At 44.6% G+C, this 19,249-nt stretch overlaps 1 long non-coding RNA gene across 1 annotated transcript; it reads left to right on the forward strand.

Annotated features, from left to right (window-relative positions):
• The first annotated feature begins 6,470 nt into the window (after positions 1 to 6,470).
• Positions 6,471 to 18,543, forward strand: LOC148775869 (uncharacterized). Its single transcript, XR_016038947.1, has 3 exons — positions 6,471 to 6,903; positions 11,298 to 11,382; positions 16,954 to 18,543. It is a non-coding gene; the product is annotated as an uncharacterized LOC148775869 (long non-coding RNA).
• Positions 18,544 to 19,249: the final 706 nt, after the last annotated feature.

Genomic DNA, 19,249 nt, shown 5'->3' on the forward strand with positions numbered 1-19,249 from the left:
TGCCTGGTTGTGGCGTGTCTTTCTGACTTTACACCCACTGTGAAACCTTCCCTCTTTACTATCCTGGTCTATTTACCATGCCCTGCCCACTCTGGGCCTTGCCTTGTGCCATTACTGAGGCATAGAGTATCTTTAGCCAAAGCCCATCTCTCCTTCAATTTACTCTAAGTCACAAGGTAAAGTCATAGCAAAGTCAAATCTGTTCTCCTTGTCCACAAAACTATCCTGACTCTAGACAGTCCAGCAATTGGAATCCTAAAGAATCTACCATTTCAGGACACATATGAAAGGAATACGAAATGCATTAGTTTCTTATTATGACTATAACAAAGAAGCACGCATTTAAGGGTATATGTGCTCAGTTGATCAATCATGTCCAACTCTTTGCAATCCCATGGACTACAGCCTGCCAGGCTCCACTGTCCATCGGATTCCACAGGCAAGAATACTGGTGCAGATTGCCATTTCCTACTCCAGGGAATCTTCCCTACCCAGGGATTGAAACCACACCTCCTGCGTCTTTTGCACTGACAGGCAGATTCTTTATCACTGAGCCACCTGGGAAGCCCTTAGGAGCTCAGACAACACAAATTTATTGTCTTACAGTTCTATAGCTCAGAAATCTGATGTGGATCTAATGAGTTAAAATCCAAGAGTTTGCATAACTTCATTCCTTTCTGGAGGCTTCAAAAGAGAATCTGTTTTCTTGCCTTTTCAAGTTTCTGCAGGCTCCCTGCATTCCCTGGCTTGTGGCCCCTTTCATCCATCTTTTAAGCCTGTGATGGAGTGTTGAGTCCTTCTTGCATTACATCACTCGAGGCTCCTCTCCTGCCTCCCTCTTCTACTATTAAGGACCCCTGTGGTGGGACTTCCCTAGTGGTCCAGTGGTTAAAATCTGCCTTGAAGTGCTGAGGATGTAGGTTTGATCCCTGGTCAAGGAACTAAGATCCCACATGCCACAGGGCAGTTAAGCCCTCAAACTGCAACTGCTGAGCCTGAGTGCCACAATGAAAGATCCTTATGAAGCAAAGAAGATTCTGCGTGCCTTGACTAAGACCTGATGCAGTCAACTTTTTTTTTTTTTTTTAATAAAAATTCCCTTGTGTTTACAGTGGGCCCACTGGGATGCTCTTCCTATCGTAAGGTCAGTTTAATAGCAAACTTAATAGCCAAGTAAAGCCAAGATATTCACACATTCCAGGAAGGGGGCAGAGAAATGAGAACAAAGGCCAACTGTCTTGTTTTCTTCATTTCTCTAATTCTCTGTGACCAGAAAAAATTAGATTTGAAGATATCCTCGATTAAGCTCTCTTCTGAGAGAGAGCTTAATCTGATTAATTAGATCAAGGCATAAAGGAAAGGAAAAATGCCAAAATTTACAAAAAAGAAGCCTCCAAATTTGGCTAAAATGGTATGAAGACCAAGAGAAGACCTTTCTAGTTTCTAAAGGCCTGAGAATTTCCAGACTTCAAGGGTGTGGGCTTAATTTACTGGTTGTTGTTTAGTCCCTCAGTTCTATCCGACTCTTTGCGACCCCATGGACTGCAGCACTCCAGGCTTCCTTTTCCTTCACTACCTCCCAGAGTTGCTCAAAATCTTGTCCATTGAGTTGATGATGCTACCCAACCATCTGATCCTCTGTCATCCCCTTCTCCTTCCCTCACTCTTTCCCAGCACCAGGGGCTTTTCCAATGATTCAGTTTTTCCCATCAGGTGGCCAAAGTACTGAAGGTAGCTAACGTGAGACATTTAGATGGGATCCCTGACTTGAAGGCTTGTTTGTCCTTAAAGTCAGTAAGTAAGAGTGAGGGAAGAGAGGGAATGTCTTGGACAATTAAAGGATGGAATCAACCAATTATTGGCTGCTTTCATAGGCTCCTGGCCTCTCAGAGTTGAAACAAAGTGCCTTAAGAGGCTTTGTCTGACCTCACAGCTCATGTAAAGTCCTCTGTAAGACTGTTGATCACCCACCATCACCCTACTTTGTGGAGCTCTAACCAAGAGATAGAAAATCATCTAGATTCTCTTAGGTATTCTCCAGTACTCTGACTCCTCGATTTCCTGTGAATTCCCAATTTTATTTCTAATGAATTCTTGGCATTGGTGGGAAAAGCAACATTCCACATAAAAGTAAGTTAAGTAAATTAAGCCCACACCCTTGAAGCCTGGAAATTCTCAGGCCCTTAGAAACTAGGAAAGTCTTCCCTTGGTCTTCATACCATTTTAGCCAAATTTGGAGGATTCTTTTTTGTAAATTTTGGCGTTTTCCTTTCCTTTATGCCTTGATCAAATTAACCAGATCATGGCTCAGAAGAGAGCTTAATCTAGGATATCTTCAAATTTAATTTTTTCTGGTCACAGAGAATCAGGGGGAATGTTTGACCGTGATCTTTTCTCCATCAGATGCTAGCGTGTTGACTGTTGTTCTGTGTTCACATGGAGAGTCTAAGGCCTCCCTGTACCACGTGTAGTATTTAACCTGCACTTGTGGGAGTGCCTGATGAACTCTAGACGGAGGTTCGTGACATTGTACAAGAGACAAGGACCAAGACCATCCCCATGGAAAAGAAATGCAAAAAAGCAAAATGGCTGTCTGAGGAGGCCTTACAAATAGCTATGAAAAGAAGAGAAGCGAAAAGCAAAGGAGAAAAGGAAAGATATAAGCATCTGAATGCAGAGTTCCAAAGAATAGCAAGGAGAGATAAGAAAGCCTTCCTCAGTGATCAATGCAAAGAAATAGAGGAAAACAACAGAATAGGAAAAACAAGAGATCTCTTCAAGAAAATTAGAGATTCCAAGGGAACATTTCATGCAAAGATGGGCTCAATAAAGGACAGAAATGGTATGGACCTAACAGAAGCAGAATATATTAAGAAGAGGTGGCAAGAATACACAGAAGAGCTGTACAAAAAGGATCTTCACGACCAAGATAGTCACGATAACGTGATCACTGACCTATAGCCAGACATCTTGGAATGTGAAGTCAAGTGGGCCTTAGAAAGCATCACTACGAACAAAGCTAGTGGAGGTGATGGAATTCCAGTGGAGCTATTTCAAATCCTGAAAGATGATGCTGTGAAAGTGCTGCACTCAATATGCCAGCAAATTTGGAAAAGTCAGCAGTGGCCACAGGACTGGAAAAGGTCAGTCTTCATTCCAGTCCCAAAGAAAGGCAATGCCAAAGAATGCTCAAACTACTGCACAGTTGCACTCATCTCACACGCTAGTAAAGTCATGCTCAAAAATCTCCAAGTCAGGCTTCAGCAATATGTGAACTGTAAACTCCCAGATGTTCAAGCAGGTTTTAGAAAAGGCAGAGGCACCAGAGATCAAACTGCCAACATCTGCTGGATCATGGAGAAAGCAAGAGAGTTCCAGAAAAACATCTATTTCTGCTTCATTGACTATGCCAAAGCCTTTGACTGTGTGGATCACAATAAACTGTGGAAAATTCTGAAAGAGATGGGAATCCCAGACCACCTGACCTGCCTCTTGAGAAACCTGTATGCAGGTCAGGAGGCAACAGTCAGAACTGGACATGGAACAACAGACTGGTTCCAAATAGGAAAAGGAGTACGTCAAGGCTGTGTATTGTCACCCTGCTTATTTAACTTATATGCAGAGTACATCATGAGGAACGCTGGGCTGGAAGAAGCACAAGCTGGAATCAAGATTGCCAGGAGAAATATCAATAACCTCAGATATGCAGATGACACTACCCTTATGGCAGAAAGTGAAGAGGAACTCAAAAGCCTCTTGATGAAAGTGAAAGAGGAGAGTGAAAAGGTTGGCTTGAAGTTCAACATTCAGAAAACAAAGATCATGGCATCTGGTCCCATCACTTCATGGGAAATAGATGGGAAAACAGTGGAAACAGTGTCAGACTTTATTTTTTTGGGCTCCAAAATCACTGCAGATGCTGATTGCAGCCATGGAATTAAAAGACGCTTGCTCCTTGGAAATAAAGTTATGACCAACCCTGATAGTATATTAAAAAGCAGAGACATTACTTTGCCAACAAAGGTCCGTCTAGTCAAGGCAATGGTTTTTCCCGTGGTCATGTATGGATGTGAGAGTTGGACTGTGAAGAAAGCTGATTGCCGAAGAATGGATGCTTCTGCCCTGTGGTGTTGGAGAAGACTCTTGAGAGTCCCTTGGACTGCAAGGAGATCCAACCAGTCCATTCTAAAGGAGATCAATCCTGGGTGTTCATTGGAAGGACTGATGCTAAAGCTGAAACTGCAATACTTTGGCCACCTCTTGTGACGAGTTGACTCACTGGAAAAGACTCTGATGCTGGGAACGGTTGGGGGCAGGAGGAGAAGGGGACAACAGAGAATGAGATGGCTGGATGGCATCACCGAGTCTGTGGACATGAGTTTGAGTGAACTCCGGGAGTTGGTGTTGGACAGGGAGGCCTGGCGTGCTGTGATTCATGGGGTCGCGGAGAGTCGGACATGACTGATCGACTAAACTGAACTGAACTGAACTGAACTGTGGGACTATCAGGCTTCCCTGGTGGCTCAGACAGTAAAGAATCTGCCCACAATGCAGGAGACCCTGGCTCAATACCTGGGTTAAGAAGATCCCCTGGAGAAAGAGATGGCTATCCATGCCAGTATTCTTGTCTGGAGGGGTAGGAGGAGGTCCTCCTTTACAGAGAAGCCTCTGGGCTACAGTCCATGGGGTCACAAAGAGTCAGACACGACTAAGTGATTAACACACACACACACCCCTCTTCCACCTCTTTTGGTAACAGACCCTGTCCCCTTGTCACCTGGGATACATTACCCAGGAGAGCCAATCCCACACCTCACTTGCTTAGTCACTGTGGCTGGCCCAATCAGCATCATCTCTCGGGGACTGTGTTCCAGTCCATTCAGGGAAGGGGAGGAAGTGACTGTTGGCTCAGATCCTGGGCTTGTGAGCAGATGAGCTTTGCCTATAGCCACTTCCCCACCACATGGAGAATCTGGTCTGGGAAAATGGCATCAGGCAGGAGAAAAAAGAAGAGAGAGGGTATTTTCAAGCCCCTCAATCCAGCCATCTTTCTTTATGGTTTGGTTATATGAACAAATAAATTTCTTTTATAGGCTTAAACTGGCTCAAGATGTATTTCTTCCATCTGTAACCTATATATTCTCAATAATTTAGGACCTTCCTCAGTTTTCCTGTTTACTAGAGACTCTGAAAAGTGAACTAAAGATTGGAAAGGATTCCTATCAGAGTCCAACTTGTCCATGATGATTTGGAGAAGAATCAGTAGACAGAAAGAGTGGAAAATCATGCAGGTGAGACATAAAGGTTCTTGTGTGAAGTGCAGTAGGGTGGGATCTGTGCATGATTCATGGGGTTCCTTTCTTTTGATCCTTTTGGACCTCAACCCGCTTAAAATAAATCATGGCCCCGAACTCATAGATTCAAGCCAACTCCGGTTTCCCAAAGGGAGTATTTTTCTACTCTGTGGATATGGTACTATTTGTTTGGGGGTAAACCAGAGCTTTAGAGAGATTCACTCTTAAGCCCAAAGGGAAGGGGAGGGAAGTCAGAGAACAGTCTAGAAGAAGTGAAGAAACATCCAAGATGCTGAATATCTCCTGGGAGTGTTAGTCTGTGCTAGTTTCAACTTGTCATTCCAAAGCACGCTAAGAGTTAGGTGTGTCCAGCAGAAGAAAAATGCACACCCAGGTAGGAATGACAGACAGCAAAGTGGACAAAGCCTCATAACAGCTGTTAAGGAGAGAAGAGGGATGAATGGGTCCACGTTTAAACTAGATGCAAAGTTAAAACACATGGAAAATATGGCTTAAATATCGTTTAAAGCATGCAACAGTCTATACAAAGACTGTGGCGTCTCCCTCAGAGGGAGGCTACTGAGAATAGTTTAGACTGCCTCATGACTGCTTCTCAGGCTTGATTACAGGTCTACAGCTCCGCTGTCACATCTGCTTTCAGTACCACTGTGGGGGTGGGTAATTTGTCCTTTGGATCCTTCAACAAAATCTGTCTGAGGCTTTTGCAGACTTTTTTCCTGGCAGAGGTAGTTTTTCATGTTTATTTTGTCAAGAAGAGATTTATATATATATATATATATATACACACACACACACACACACACACAAGCATACATATATAACTTTTTGCAGTAAACAGTTGAACAAGATGTACACAATGCTGCCCAAGCTCCTTAAGTGTTTTCAGATATGGATATAGTGTTTATTTATGGAGCTCTCAGAAAGTCCGAACGGATCCGAAAGGTCAGAAGACACCTGAACTTTTGACTCTGCCCTTGAGCTCACATGCTGTTCTGTGCATTGTTTTGTCTTCAACCTGGGAAAACGAGGACCCATTCTTTGGCCATATCTTGCTCTGACAGGGCCCTTCCCCTCCCGCAGACTGCGCAACCTCCAAACGCCCCAGGAAACCGTGCCGGCATTGTGAGCAGACTAATCGCCGCATACCACTCGGTTTTCCTTCCTGGACTGCGTCACAGGCCCGGAGCCCTGCGGTTCCCACATTGTTTCTGTCATCATCCCAAGAAGCATAACTTGATGCCGCGTCTGAGAGGGACAGCCTGTCTCAGCACGAGCTGGGGCTCTTATGTAAGTGGCTGTGGGGAGAACTGGCAGTAAACAAACATTTTTCCAGCCATTGTTTTCTTTGCCGTCTTGAATTTTTTTTTCCTCTGGGGCCACTGCAGCTCTTCTGCCCCCAGGATGGCAGATTCCCAGCTTAGAAATGTCTTGCGCGGCATTTCCAGATTCTAAAATCAGAACGGAGGGAACCACAGAGTGCAAAGAAATGGCTGAGCATGGGAACGTTTAGATGGCTTTCTCTGCAAGGGGATTTGAAGCAGCGTGTCAGCAAGCTTGTCCGCTCAGCTGTGCTGCTGATAGCTGTTTGGTAAGTTACATGGTCCTTCAGGACCTCAGATGGGGAAACCAGAAGGTGACAGAACTCACCTGGGAATGGAGAAATGACTTTGTGGCTACTAAGTCTTGTCGTCTGGAGTCAAAGTCAGACTCTCTGCCTGAACAGATTTCAAGCATATGAGAAAAATAGGACTATTTACAGACACCATTTTTCCTTGGACCACTCCATCTTAGAAAATCAAAAGAAGGGCAGTTTCCAATAGTGCCTTAAAACATTCTGCCTCTAACTCTGGCTACTGAATTTCATGGAAATCCAACCCAAATGAGCAGTTTCTGGGGTAGGGACACTCAGATTCCTGCTTCACCAGGGAGCAGCCCTGGGCTTCCTGTGATTGACAGGACGTCAACTATGAGGCTACCTGGCTTCCACTGCTTGTCTGAAGTAGTCATTTCCTCCCCCAACCCCTCCATCCCCCCAACCCCCACCTTAGTAGTCTCCATTGGGAGGCCCCAGCTAAAATGAGTGAGCCCCCACTTTCCCAGCAGTGACCAGCTGCTCTCTGGGCCCTCCCTGTGCTGAAAGCTAGGCTGATTTCTCTGTCTCTCTGAGTAATGCAAATCATTGCACAATGAATTATCAAATGCATTTGTTATTTATCAGTGGGGGGCAGGGGTGATGGCTTCCCAGGTGGCCCAGTGGTAAAGGATCCGTCTGCTAATGCAGGAGATGGAAGAGATGCAGGTTCAATCCCTGCATCAGGAGGATTCCCTGGAGAAGGAAATGGCAATCCGTTCCAGTATTCTTGCCTGGAAAATCCCAGGGCAGAGAAGCCTGGTGGGCTACAGTCCATGGGGTCACAAAGAATCTGACATGGCTGAGCAACTAACACGCAAAGTGGTGGCGGCATGGATTGGAAGCACACCCAGAGTCTCTTTGAGTTTTCCTTGAGGCTCCCAAGACCCCTGAGAAAGAACTCATTGCCTGTACCCTGGACATATCACTACACTCTTGAGAAACCTCTACTCTGCTCATTGTCAAGTCTGGACCTGAGTCTGCATGCATCCTACCCTGGTCACCCTTGTCTCCACAACATCCATAGGACAAGGATAGGGTTACTTGGGATGGAAGAGGCTCATGCAAAGCCACTTGGCTTATCCTTGGTCACACAGACAGAAGATTGGCTCATAATTTTAATTTTTGGGCCCAGTGCAAAATTAAAATGTAAAGTCCCATTTAAAAAATTATTAAGAACTTCAAGATGGTAAGTCAAGAGTTAAGCCCCACGCAGCTACACAAGTCACACACCCATGGAGCCTGATTTGAAATCTCTAGTTTTCTGAATGGAGTGGCTGAAAGAGGTAAGTCCTTGGAACCTTGTGTAAGGAAGTGTATGACAAAGAAGTGTCAGCTGGCTGCTTCTAGTAGGGTGCTCAGAGTGGGGAAGGCCTCATAGGGGCACCGTGAATAGCAGGCACCATTCTCAGTACTGCCATATACGAAGTCATTTCATAGACATACATACATGTAATTTACGTCTAACATCATGAAGCCTCACAGTAGCCATCCCAAGCAGGTGCTGTTATTGTCCTCTGCTTTACAGATGAGAAAACCGAGGTGCAACAGAATTTAAGAAAACATTGAGAGTTTACTTCTCAGTTTTCTGATGCAGAACCTCTGTTTTTCTTTTTTCAATAGATGTTCGTCTTTTATTTATTTAAAAAAATTGATTGGACTATAATAGCCTTACAGTGTTGCATTAGTTTCTGCTGTACAACAACATTGATCTGCCGTATGTATACATATACCCCCTTCCTCTTGATCCTCCCTCCCACCCCAACACCATCCCTCCCCTCGAGGTCATCACAGAGCACCAGCTGAGTTCCCTGTGCTACACAGCAGCTTCCCACTAGCTATCCATTTTATATATGGTAGGGAGAAGGTGATGGCACCCCACTCCAGTACTCTTGCCTGGAAAATCCCATGGATGGAGGAGCCTGGTAGGCTGTAGTCCATGGGGTCGCGAAGAGTCGGACACGACTGAGCAACTTCACTTTCACTTTTCACTTTCAGGCATTGGAGAAGGATATGGCAACCCACTCCAGTGTTCTTGCCTGGAGAATCCCAGGGACGGGGGAGCCTGGTGGGCTGCCGTCTGTGGGGTCGCACAGAGTCGGGCACAACTAAAGCAGCGCAGCAGCAGCAGCAGCCAGGGTATATATGTCAGTGTCATTCGACCTCTGTTTTCCAAGTCTCCCTGGACCTTAGCAGACACAGAAGGACTGAATCATGCTGAACTCATGGATAATTGATTTCTATGCTGAAAAGCGCATTTATTCCTCCATGGTGATAGACACTATCATTCCAGTAATTGAAATATTCAGTTCCGTAATTCAAGGCACCCCTTTGGGTATTAAGGTGTCTGGGGTGACTGAAGTCAGAAGGCTTCTCAGTGAGCACAGAATCAAAATAAAGCTAATGGCAAAATCTCAGGGGAGATGTTGACCAGACTAACGCAGAATCCGGGAAACCATCCTCCTTGTGCTAAACTCCCTTCTCCTGGTGGGTAGAGTACCCCCCATCTGCTGAGCACAGAATTTCTGTCCCACCACACCTGGTGTCACCTCCACCACCTCATGCCAGCTGAGGTGGGTTTTCCCTTTCTCTGTTGCTTTCAGGTCTGGGATTTGATCCCAAACATCATGATACTGGAAGTAGGCTAATTACAGACCAGTTCTGAGGATGCTCAATCCACACAAATCCTGTTTATTTCTACCAGCTTCCATTTCCAAGGACAAACTGAATCTGGCCATTTATATGCTGCCTAAACTTTGCATTTAAGGAGCTCCGAAGAGAAGCAGAATATTAGTGTTAAAATGAGGTTGTATCGGCTACATCATGAATGTAGGATAAAGATGCCAGGCTGGCTCCCTGGGGGTAGATCAACCCCCTAAAAGCTGCTACCTGAGTGGCACTGAGTAATTAAACCACAAACTGCACTGGAACAGGTTTCAAGTGGGACTGAGGAAGTAGTCATAAACTAAATGACTTCTGCATCATCAGGGGATTAGTTTTTGCTTTGTTTTGTTTTGTTTGTAAACCGCCACTTGAAATCTGTCTTCTCTCTGCCAAAAGTCAGGGTGGTTCAGAGAACTCATCTTCTGATGTACAGAGAAACTGCTGGAGGCGATTCTGAAGGGCATCTTCTGGGAGCCAATTTCAAAGAGCATGATTGGATTATAAAGAGGATGATAGCTAACATTAAAAATACTCTTATTATATACGTGCAAGAACTGTGCTAACTGAATAAAAATAATTATTTTCTGACAACCTTATGAGAGCATTCTCTTTTTACTGAGAGAAAATGAATTTTGGATCAGCAATTGTAAGAGAGAAAGGTGATGATTCTTAAACTCTGAACTAAAAGCATTAAGAACTGGCTAGTGAGAACCTACTGTATACCACAGGAATACAGTTGAGGGAACTCAACTCGATGCTGTGTGGTGATCTAGATAGGAAGGAGACCCAGAAAAGAAGGAATGTATATATATGGATGGCCAATTCACTTTGCTGTACGGCAGAAACTAATACAACATTGTAGAGCAACTCTAATATATATATGCATTTTGAAAAAGAAAACAAGAATTAGCTGCAATTGGAAACTTGTCTGAGGTGGAAGGATGGTTCCAGGCAGATCAGTGTGGGCTGGATATTGGTGGAGTACATGGGAAAGGACCAGAGACCAAAATAATTAAGTGATGAAGATGAGAGAGGGTCCTAAAAGGATTAGGACAGAAAAAAGAATCAGAGCAGGTGTGTCTTTGGGTTAGGTCCACCTGCAAAAAATTTTCCTGAGGTGCCTTACTGTGTGTATGTGTGTGTGTGTGTGTGTATGTGCTTAGTTACTCCTTACTGTGTGTGTGTGTGTGTGTGTGTGTGTGTGTGTGCTTAGTTACTCAGATGTGTCTGACTCTTTGTGACCCCATGAACTGTAGCTCCCCAGGCTCCTCTGTCCATGGGATTCTCCAGGCAAGAATACTGGGAGTGGGTTGCCATTTCCTTCTTCAGGGGATCTTCCTGACCCAGGGATGGAACAGGGTCTCCTACATTAAAGGCATATCCTTTACCATCTGAGCCACCAGGGAGGCCCAATATGCTTTACTGAGAAGCATTCAGAAAGACCAGCAGAACTACCTGCTCTCTAGATAGGTATGAATATTAATTGTAACCAATTATATATGTGTTCATTTACACTCAAGTCAACTGAGTATAGATCGGTAGGATATCATTCTGTACTGGGGATTTTGCCTTTTTTTCCCTAGTCTCTTTGCCCCATGAGAAACTCCAGCTAACAGAACATTTCCAATATGGTGAGAAGCAGAAGCCAGTTGACCAATACATAGTCACTTAGCCTTCTTTCTCCCCAGGAGGTGGCATAATCATATCCATTTGTAACAGAGGAAATGGTGGCTTGGAGGTACCCTGTAATTTTCACAGCAAGGGAGTTCACAGGTGAGTGGTTCAGATAGGGGTATCTGATATCTCTGGCTCTTTCATTTCCAGTGGAGAATCAGGCAAACAGCAGTCCTTAGATAGGAGCAATCAACCAGGCTTATTCCTGTCTCCAGTATGCCTCCTGCCATCCTGTTTGCGGTTGCTCACCCCCACTCACCCCCCATCAGGGGAGAGGGTTTAACCTCAGGTACCTGGTTTCTTTTAGCTCATTGCTTTATCTACTAAGGTGTGGTGCCTGAGAAAAGCAAGAATATGACTGTGATTTTTCTTAGCTATTTTTTAATGTTCAAATGAGCTGTTTAAAAACCAAGTCAAGATATAATAATAGGAGCTTCCCTGGTGGTTCAATGGTTAAGTACCTCTCTTGCAATTCAGGCTTGATCCCTGGTCTGGGAACTAAGATCCCACATATTGTAGAGCAACTAAGTCCATGCTGTGCCACTAGGGTCCAACGGCCAAGTAAATAAATACTAATGTATTATAAGTATTAATAAATGAAATATAGTAAAATAACAATTATTATTTGTAGTTAAAGTAGGGAGTCAAACAGCACTTCTATAGCATCTGTTTTGCTTTGTTTTGTTCAGTCGCTAGATTGTGTCTGACTCTTTGTGACCCCATGAGCTGTAGCACGCCAGGCTTCCCTGTCCTTCACTGTCTTCCCGAGTTTTCTCAGAATCATGTCCGTTGAGTCAGTGATAGCATCTGCTGTGTGGCAGGTATTATTATTGGTGTGTTCCATGACATTTTGCCAGTGTATTCATAAAGCAGTTCGTGTGTGTGAGTGTGCGTGTGTATCTGTGTATGTGGCAAAGAATGGTAGAATTTCAGTTTTCTCCTGCTCCTGTCTTTGAACTTCTCAGAATTAATTTTAGCGGGGCTGGACCTAAGCAGAATCTAATTTTTACTCGTGTCACCCAAAATGGACCCTCTCTCAAGGCTGTCTGCTTGGCAGAGGGAGGGGCCTGACAAGACACAAGGGTTGGAGGCCCATCCTGGAGTTCCCCAGATCTGACCTCTCTGGGGGTGTTTATCAGAATCTGTGGTTCCTTCTCTGCTTCCTCTTATTTGGCTTCCTCCTCTGACGCCAAAAAGTCTTTCTTTTCCTGGTGAAGAGCCACATCTTAATTACCTTATGTGCCAATGCCCTCACCCTGCTCTGGCTCCCAGGGCCGAGGCCCCGGCCTCTTGGGACTCCTGCACCCCAAGAGGCTGGAGACTGCTCCACCTCCTGTGCACACACAGCCAGGAGGGACACACGTGTTCAGTCAGGGGGAGAATTTGGCTCCCAGGATCCAAAGACACTCAAAACCAAGCTCTGCGCCATAATTCCCCTCATAAATCTTGGCTTAAGCTACAAATTATCTAGACTCTCCAATTTCACTTCCTTCTCCTCTCCCATCAGATTCAAAGGATTTTAGACTTAAGACAAACATTGGGTTTGAATTAAGCCAAGTCATTAACTCGATCATCTTGAAGTCTCTCTTTTCACAGGGGAAGCCTGGGAATCAGGAGATGTGGGGGTAGGAGGGGTCCCCAAAGCAGGGGCTCAGAAGATATCTACATATAATAAGGCCTTTGCAAAGGCAAACTTGCTGTGGGCTTAATAATATTGAAGATTGTATAGCACAAATGAAACACAAAACGTAAGGCTGACCCACCTTGCTGTGACATTATTGCCCATACTAATTGCCCTGGGTGGTATACCTCCAGAAATTTTGGAACAGGAAATCAACAAGATTTCAGGGGCTCCAGCAAGACCATAACAACAGCTTTGGGGAGCACTGCGGCCACTTGCTGATTAGGCTTCTGCCTCTACCCTGGGGTCCAGTGTATTGGTTGATCCCTACAGCTTTCCTTCCACCCAGTTCGAGTACTTGCTTGCAGGCTTCCCTGGCCTGGCACACAAACGACATGACAAAGGCAGTGGGTTCTAAGGCAGACCTGAGGCAGGGATTTCCCAGGATTTGTTGTCAGAGGCACCCTGCTCTAGGGGTCAGGGAACCAGGTGGAACAGCCATGAGTCAGGTCGAGAGAATTTCAGTTTCAACACCCACTCTGCAAGAGGCTGTTTAATTGTATCTGTTACCTTCAACGAAAAGGTCACCCAATCTGTAGTAAATGATTAATTGCCGACTGCTGCGCATACTGTTCCCATCCTAATTCCTTTACATTTCTGGTTAATTTTTGTAGGAAAACCAGGCTGTGCTTCGTTTTGCTCTGTTAGTTGCTCAGTCGTGTCCAACTCTTTGTGACCCCATGGACTGTAACCTGTGGGATGGTAACCACAGTCGATGCGCAGCTGGGGAGCTGGTTCCCTTTCACGGATCCTTTGCAAACAGCTCTGGGTAGTATGGAAGGCTGAGGGTGGGCAGCATGGTACTCCATTTGAAGTTCAAATTCTGGTGTAAGTTGTTCCACCCAAGTCAAAGAATGGTTGGCAACCAGTTGAGTAATCACTGTCGCCAGAGCAGGGCAGGAAGGAAGGATGCGGGTTTCTAGACAGCACGTTCATTTATGGCACACCGGGACTGCACTCGGGGTCCTCCAGCCCCCAGCCCGTGTTCTCAGCCTTTGGAAGCTATGGACCCTGGAAGATCAGGCTGCCCTCTCAGGACCTGTCAGCGCTTTTCCTGAGAAGACGCCATGGTCAGAATCTCCCTGAGCACTGGTCATGCTTTTGTTGTCACAGCAACAGCAAAGTGGCAGGAGGACACCCCTGGAACTTGGTCTATAACTGGTCATGACAACCCGGCCCCTTCATTTCCCTCAAAGGCGTGATTGTCAAGAGTCTGAATTGTTGGAGATTATTTTTAGGAGAGATGATGGGGGTCAGGGATTGGTAGATGGGGATGGTGTCAGACATACCCTAATCATTTCTTCACCTCTTTTCCTACCTTTCTTCTACATGTGTGTGTGTATCTGTCAGTCGTGTCCAACTCTGTGACCCCGTGGATTGTAGCCCACCGGGTTCCTCTGTTCGTGGGATTCTCCAGGCAAGAATACTGGAGGGGGTTGCCACTTCCTTCTCCAGGGGATCCTCCTGAACCAGGGATCGAACTCACGTCTCCTGCACTGCAGGCAGACTCTTTACCACTGAGTCACCAGGGAAGTCCTTTTTCTACGCAATACTTATTTAGCATCTATCATAAGCTCCAGAATAAACAGAAACACATTGTCTGAAACCATACCTAGGAACCAGCCCAGTTTCCTGGGGCTTGAAACTTAGCAACTACGGGGGCCTCATTTAAGAAACTTGAATGTTTATTCAAAATTAGGATAGAAATAAAAATAAATGCAAATTTCAAAATAATGACAAATACCACAAACATTGAGAAAAATCCGGAAAAATCCCATACTGTTTTAATTAACTAACTGCCTGGTGAAGTGAAGTGAAAGTCAGTCGTGTCCAACTCTTTGTGACTCCATGGACTATACAGTCCATGGAATTTTCCAGGCCAGAATACTGGAGTGGGTATCTGTTCTTTTCTCCAGGGGATCTTCCCAACCCAGGGATTGAACCCAGGTCTCCCGCATTGCAGGTGGATTCTTTACCAGCTGAGCCACAAGGGAAGCCCTGTGATACATCTATAATCCTGTTTTCCCCACACTTTTTTTTTTGCCTACATACTCTTAGATCATCTTTTCACATGACAATAATTTTATAGAAAAACAATAAAAGGATAATTTGGCCTTCCCTCTAACATGGTTGATCAAAATGTTTTTTCAATTTTAAATTAAATAATTGGAATGTATAAACAACATATCAACTCACAGGAACACACTTGCTATTTATAGTACTACTAGAAGTTTGTGCCCTACACACACAGTGAGAACTTCCTTTTTGACAAGACATCCATGAAAATTAAAGTCTCTGCTTACTATATTACATGTTTAATAGTTGGAGGAATTCCCACAGACCAGCTTCAGCTCATAATCTCAAACCTCTGTGATCCTCTATTTTCCGTAGATTCAAAGGAGAGACTACACAGCATGTTTATATCGTGATATGACACCTGGCCATGTGCCTTCATGTCACAGTGACGGATGAGTTGGCTCAATAGGTTCTAGAATTTCTAGAAGAAATTCCAACACTGCAAAAATTTAACCATTATGTATGCATGCTAAGTTGCTTTAGTTGTGTCTGACTCTTTGCGATGCTATAGACTGTAGCCTGCCGGTCTTCTCTGTATCCCAGGCAAAAATACTGGAGTGGTACATTTTCTTCTCCAGGGGATCTTCCTGACCCAGGGCTTGAACCCAGGTCTCCTGCACTGCAGGCGGATTCTTTACCATTGAGCAACTGGGGAAGCCCTGTAACCATTATACACAGAGGCAACTGTGAACCATATAAATATATCCCATTAAACCCAACCAATGGAGAAGGCAATGGCAACCCACTTCAGTACTCTTGCCTGGAAACTCCCATGGACACTAAGAGTCGGACACGACTAAGCGACTTCACTTTCACTTTTCACTTTCATGCATTGGAGAAGGAAATGGCAACCCACTCCAGTGTTCTTGCCTGGAGAATCCCAGGGACGGGGGAGCCTGGTGGGCTGCCGTCTATGGGGTCGAACAGAGTCGGACACGACTGAAGTGACTTAGCAGCAGCAAACCCAAACCAAACGTAACTCCAACTCACTTTTGCCTCAGCAAAGTCCCGAAGGCTATAGCCACTTTAAGCCAACCTGTACAAGGGTGAGTGTGATGACAGGGATGTCAGAGCAGAAGAGGTAGTCTAAACTGATCTAAGTTAAAATATTTCACTTTTGCAAATTTTGAAAAACTCTTGTGACCGTGGACCCTGTAGCTTCATTAGCATCACAGTCAATCTTCCTCTGCTTTCGATCTATTTTAAAGACCAGTTCAGTGCTTAATGAATAGCTCTTAATTGAAGAAATTAATCTGGAAAAGACAGTGAAGAATGAGGAAAGAGGACATCCCAGCTGCGACTGAGGGTAGCCATGTGTGTGATCAGCAGCATCTCAGTCTAATGCAGGTCCAAGGGAGTAGCCAGGTGGTCGGTCTGAGATGCTCCAGAAATCTTCGAGGGATGCCAGAGGCTGGGGATCTGGTTTTTCTACCCAGATAGTTTCCAAAAGCACAAAGCCACTTTGGCTGTTAGTGAAGGTGAGAAGACAGCCTGAATATACAAGAGAAAAAGGGAATAGAGGTTAGAAAAGGAGTAGGAAAGGAACGACAAAAAATGATGATAAGCAGACAACAAAGCACAAAGGTTAGAGCTAAAGAAATAGGTCCAGTATGGAGTTAGGTTTGTCCTTCTCTGTTACTGTAATACTTGCAGGTGCATATCTCAGAGGTAGAACTGAGAAGACTTGCTAAACAATTGGAAGAGGATATACAAAAGTGAGAAGGAGGATGATAGGGTTGTCAATTGATGAAAAAGGGAAGATGAGAGAGACAGAGTTTTAGTGGCAAACTTTGGCTGTGTGTGTTTGCAATACCTAATGACAAAGACACAAAATGGATGACCTGGAGCCCACAGAGAAGGTAGGGACTGAATTTCTGTACTGTTGGTTTTATTGGTTCCTATTGATTCTTCAGTCCATAGGATTGCAAAAGAGTTGGCCATGACTTGGTGACTAAACAACAACATTGATTCTTCAACAATGATGTGAGCAGCCAGACAAACATATAGTTCAAATTTTGCCTTTGCCACCTGTGACCAGTTGATGGTTGTTCATCAGAAATGAACAAAGAAGAGTTATTGCTGGAAGGAACTGCCCACCAGGACTCATTTCTCTGACCCTCTTACATTTAGACAGAAATCAGTGACTCAAGTTTTCAGGCCACGGAAAGACAATCAGAGGATAGACAGTGCATGCGTGCTAAGTTGCTCAGTCGTGTCTGACTCTTTGCAACCCTATGAACCTGTAGCCCACCAGGCTCCTCTGCCCATGGGATTCTCCAGGCAAGAATACTGGAGTGGGTTGCCATGCCCTCCTCCAGGGGATCTTCCTGACTCAGGGATAGAACCCAAGTCTTTTGTGTCTCCTGCATTGACAGGCAGGTTTTTTACCACTAGCGCCACCTGGGAAGCTGGGCCAAAGAAAGAGAGTCACAGAATAGAGAGTAGTTGAATCTTGAGTCTGTCTCTCCCCTGTTTCTTTGGCTGGTTACAGAAGATAATATACCCCTTGGGCAGTTTTTCTCAGCCTTGGCATCAATGACATTTTGGGCCAGAAAATTCTTTGTTGCAGGATATTTCCTGTGCATTGAAGAGTGCATGGGAGAATTCCTGACCTCTACCCACTAGATGCCAGTAGAATCCCCACAACAGTGACAATCAAAAATATATCCAGAGCTTCCCTGGCGGCTCAGTGGTAAAGAATCCACTGGCCAACGCAGGAGACAAGGGTTCGATCCCTGATCCAGGAAGATCCCACGTGCCCTAGGGCAACTAAGCCCGTGCACCGCATCTACTGAGCCTGTGCTGTAGAGTCCGCATGCCACAACTATTGAAGCCCAAGGCCCTTAGAGCCAGTGCTCGGCAACGAGAGAAGCCGCGGCAATGAGAAGCCCACACACCGCAGCTAGAGAGTAGTCTCCACTCACAGCAACCAGAGAAAAACCAACGGAGCAATGAAGACCCAGCACAACCAAAAATGAATAAAGAAACATTTAAAAAGATATATCTCCAGACATTGCTAAATGTCTCCCCGGGTAAAATCACTTCTGATTGAAAACCGCTACCCTGGAGTAAACATCTCCAACCTCCGGGATCAGATGCCTTATGATCTGAGGTGGAGCTGATGTAATAATAAAAGATATAAAGTGCACAATAAATGTAATGCACTTGAATCATCATGAAACCACCCTCTAACCCCATCTATGGAAAAATTATCTTCTACGAAACTGGTCCCTGGTGGCAAAAATGTTGGGGGCCACAGCGCTGGAGGATGGTGAAGCAATAAAATGAAAGAGGACTGAACCTCTTCATAGAGAAAAGCCACCACTGCTGACCAGAAAAAACCACATTGTAGTGTCTAATGAGTAAAATAAATGTTTATTGTCTTAAGTCGCTAATGAACCATTACGGGCTTCTTTGTTACAGCAGCTATTACTCTAGCCAGCCCAACACTGGACTAATGACAAGCAAAAAACAAAAGCAACTAAAACCACAGCCTTTTTGTCTCTTTAACACCACTCACGACAGTGTGACTCTCCATAAATCATTTAGCTGCTCTGAGCCTTAGTTTTTTTTCTTATCTGAAAAAAAGTAACGTTGGACACATGCCTTCCAAACACTTAAGACTGCAAATCACAGACAAAAAATACATCGTGGTCCAGGACACACACAAGAGTTTCACAGAGCAATACTTGTTACTCTGAGCAAATGACTTTAGTATAGTTGGGATACTGCTCTATCATTAAAGTTATGCCTATAAAAAGCCTGTAAGAAAATGGGAAAATGATGATTTTATTGTGTTGAAAAGTAAGAAGTTCTAACTGAGCTCTTTCCCATGGCAATTATCCCAAGGTCTATGCATAAAAACCCATTTTTGTGTAGAAATGTTGTTTTTCTAATAGAAAGGAAACCTAATACTACATTTTAAATCCAAAGAAAACCCAAGTTTTGGCCTCCGCAGTGTTTCTGACAGACTATATAATCTATAAAAGTGGTGTGAGGAAAATATGTTGCTTCCACCAGGAATTCTGGTGGGAGAGAGAATGACATTATTTGTAGCACTTTCCAAGGACCAGCCCTATATAAATATAAGGTGTTATTCTCCCTGCCCTTCATAACTAGCAAGTAAAAATATTATGAAACCTCTTGTTTAAAAAAATAAGACTTTGAGTCCTGAGTAATTGTTGTCATAGACATTCGATAGAGCATAGA

The sequence above is a fragment of the Moschus berezovskii genome, chromosome 13 (genome assembly GCF_049115385.1).
Source record: "Moschus berezovskii isolate FMDL1 chromosome 13, NW_MosBer_1.0, whole genome shotgun sequence".
In the NCBI taxonomy this organism is placed as follows: domain Eukaryota; kingdom Metazoa; phylum Chordata; class Mammalia; order Artiodactyla; family Moschidae; genus Moschus; species Moschus berezovskii.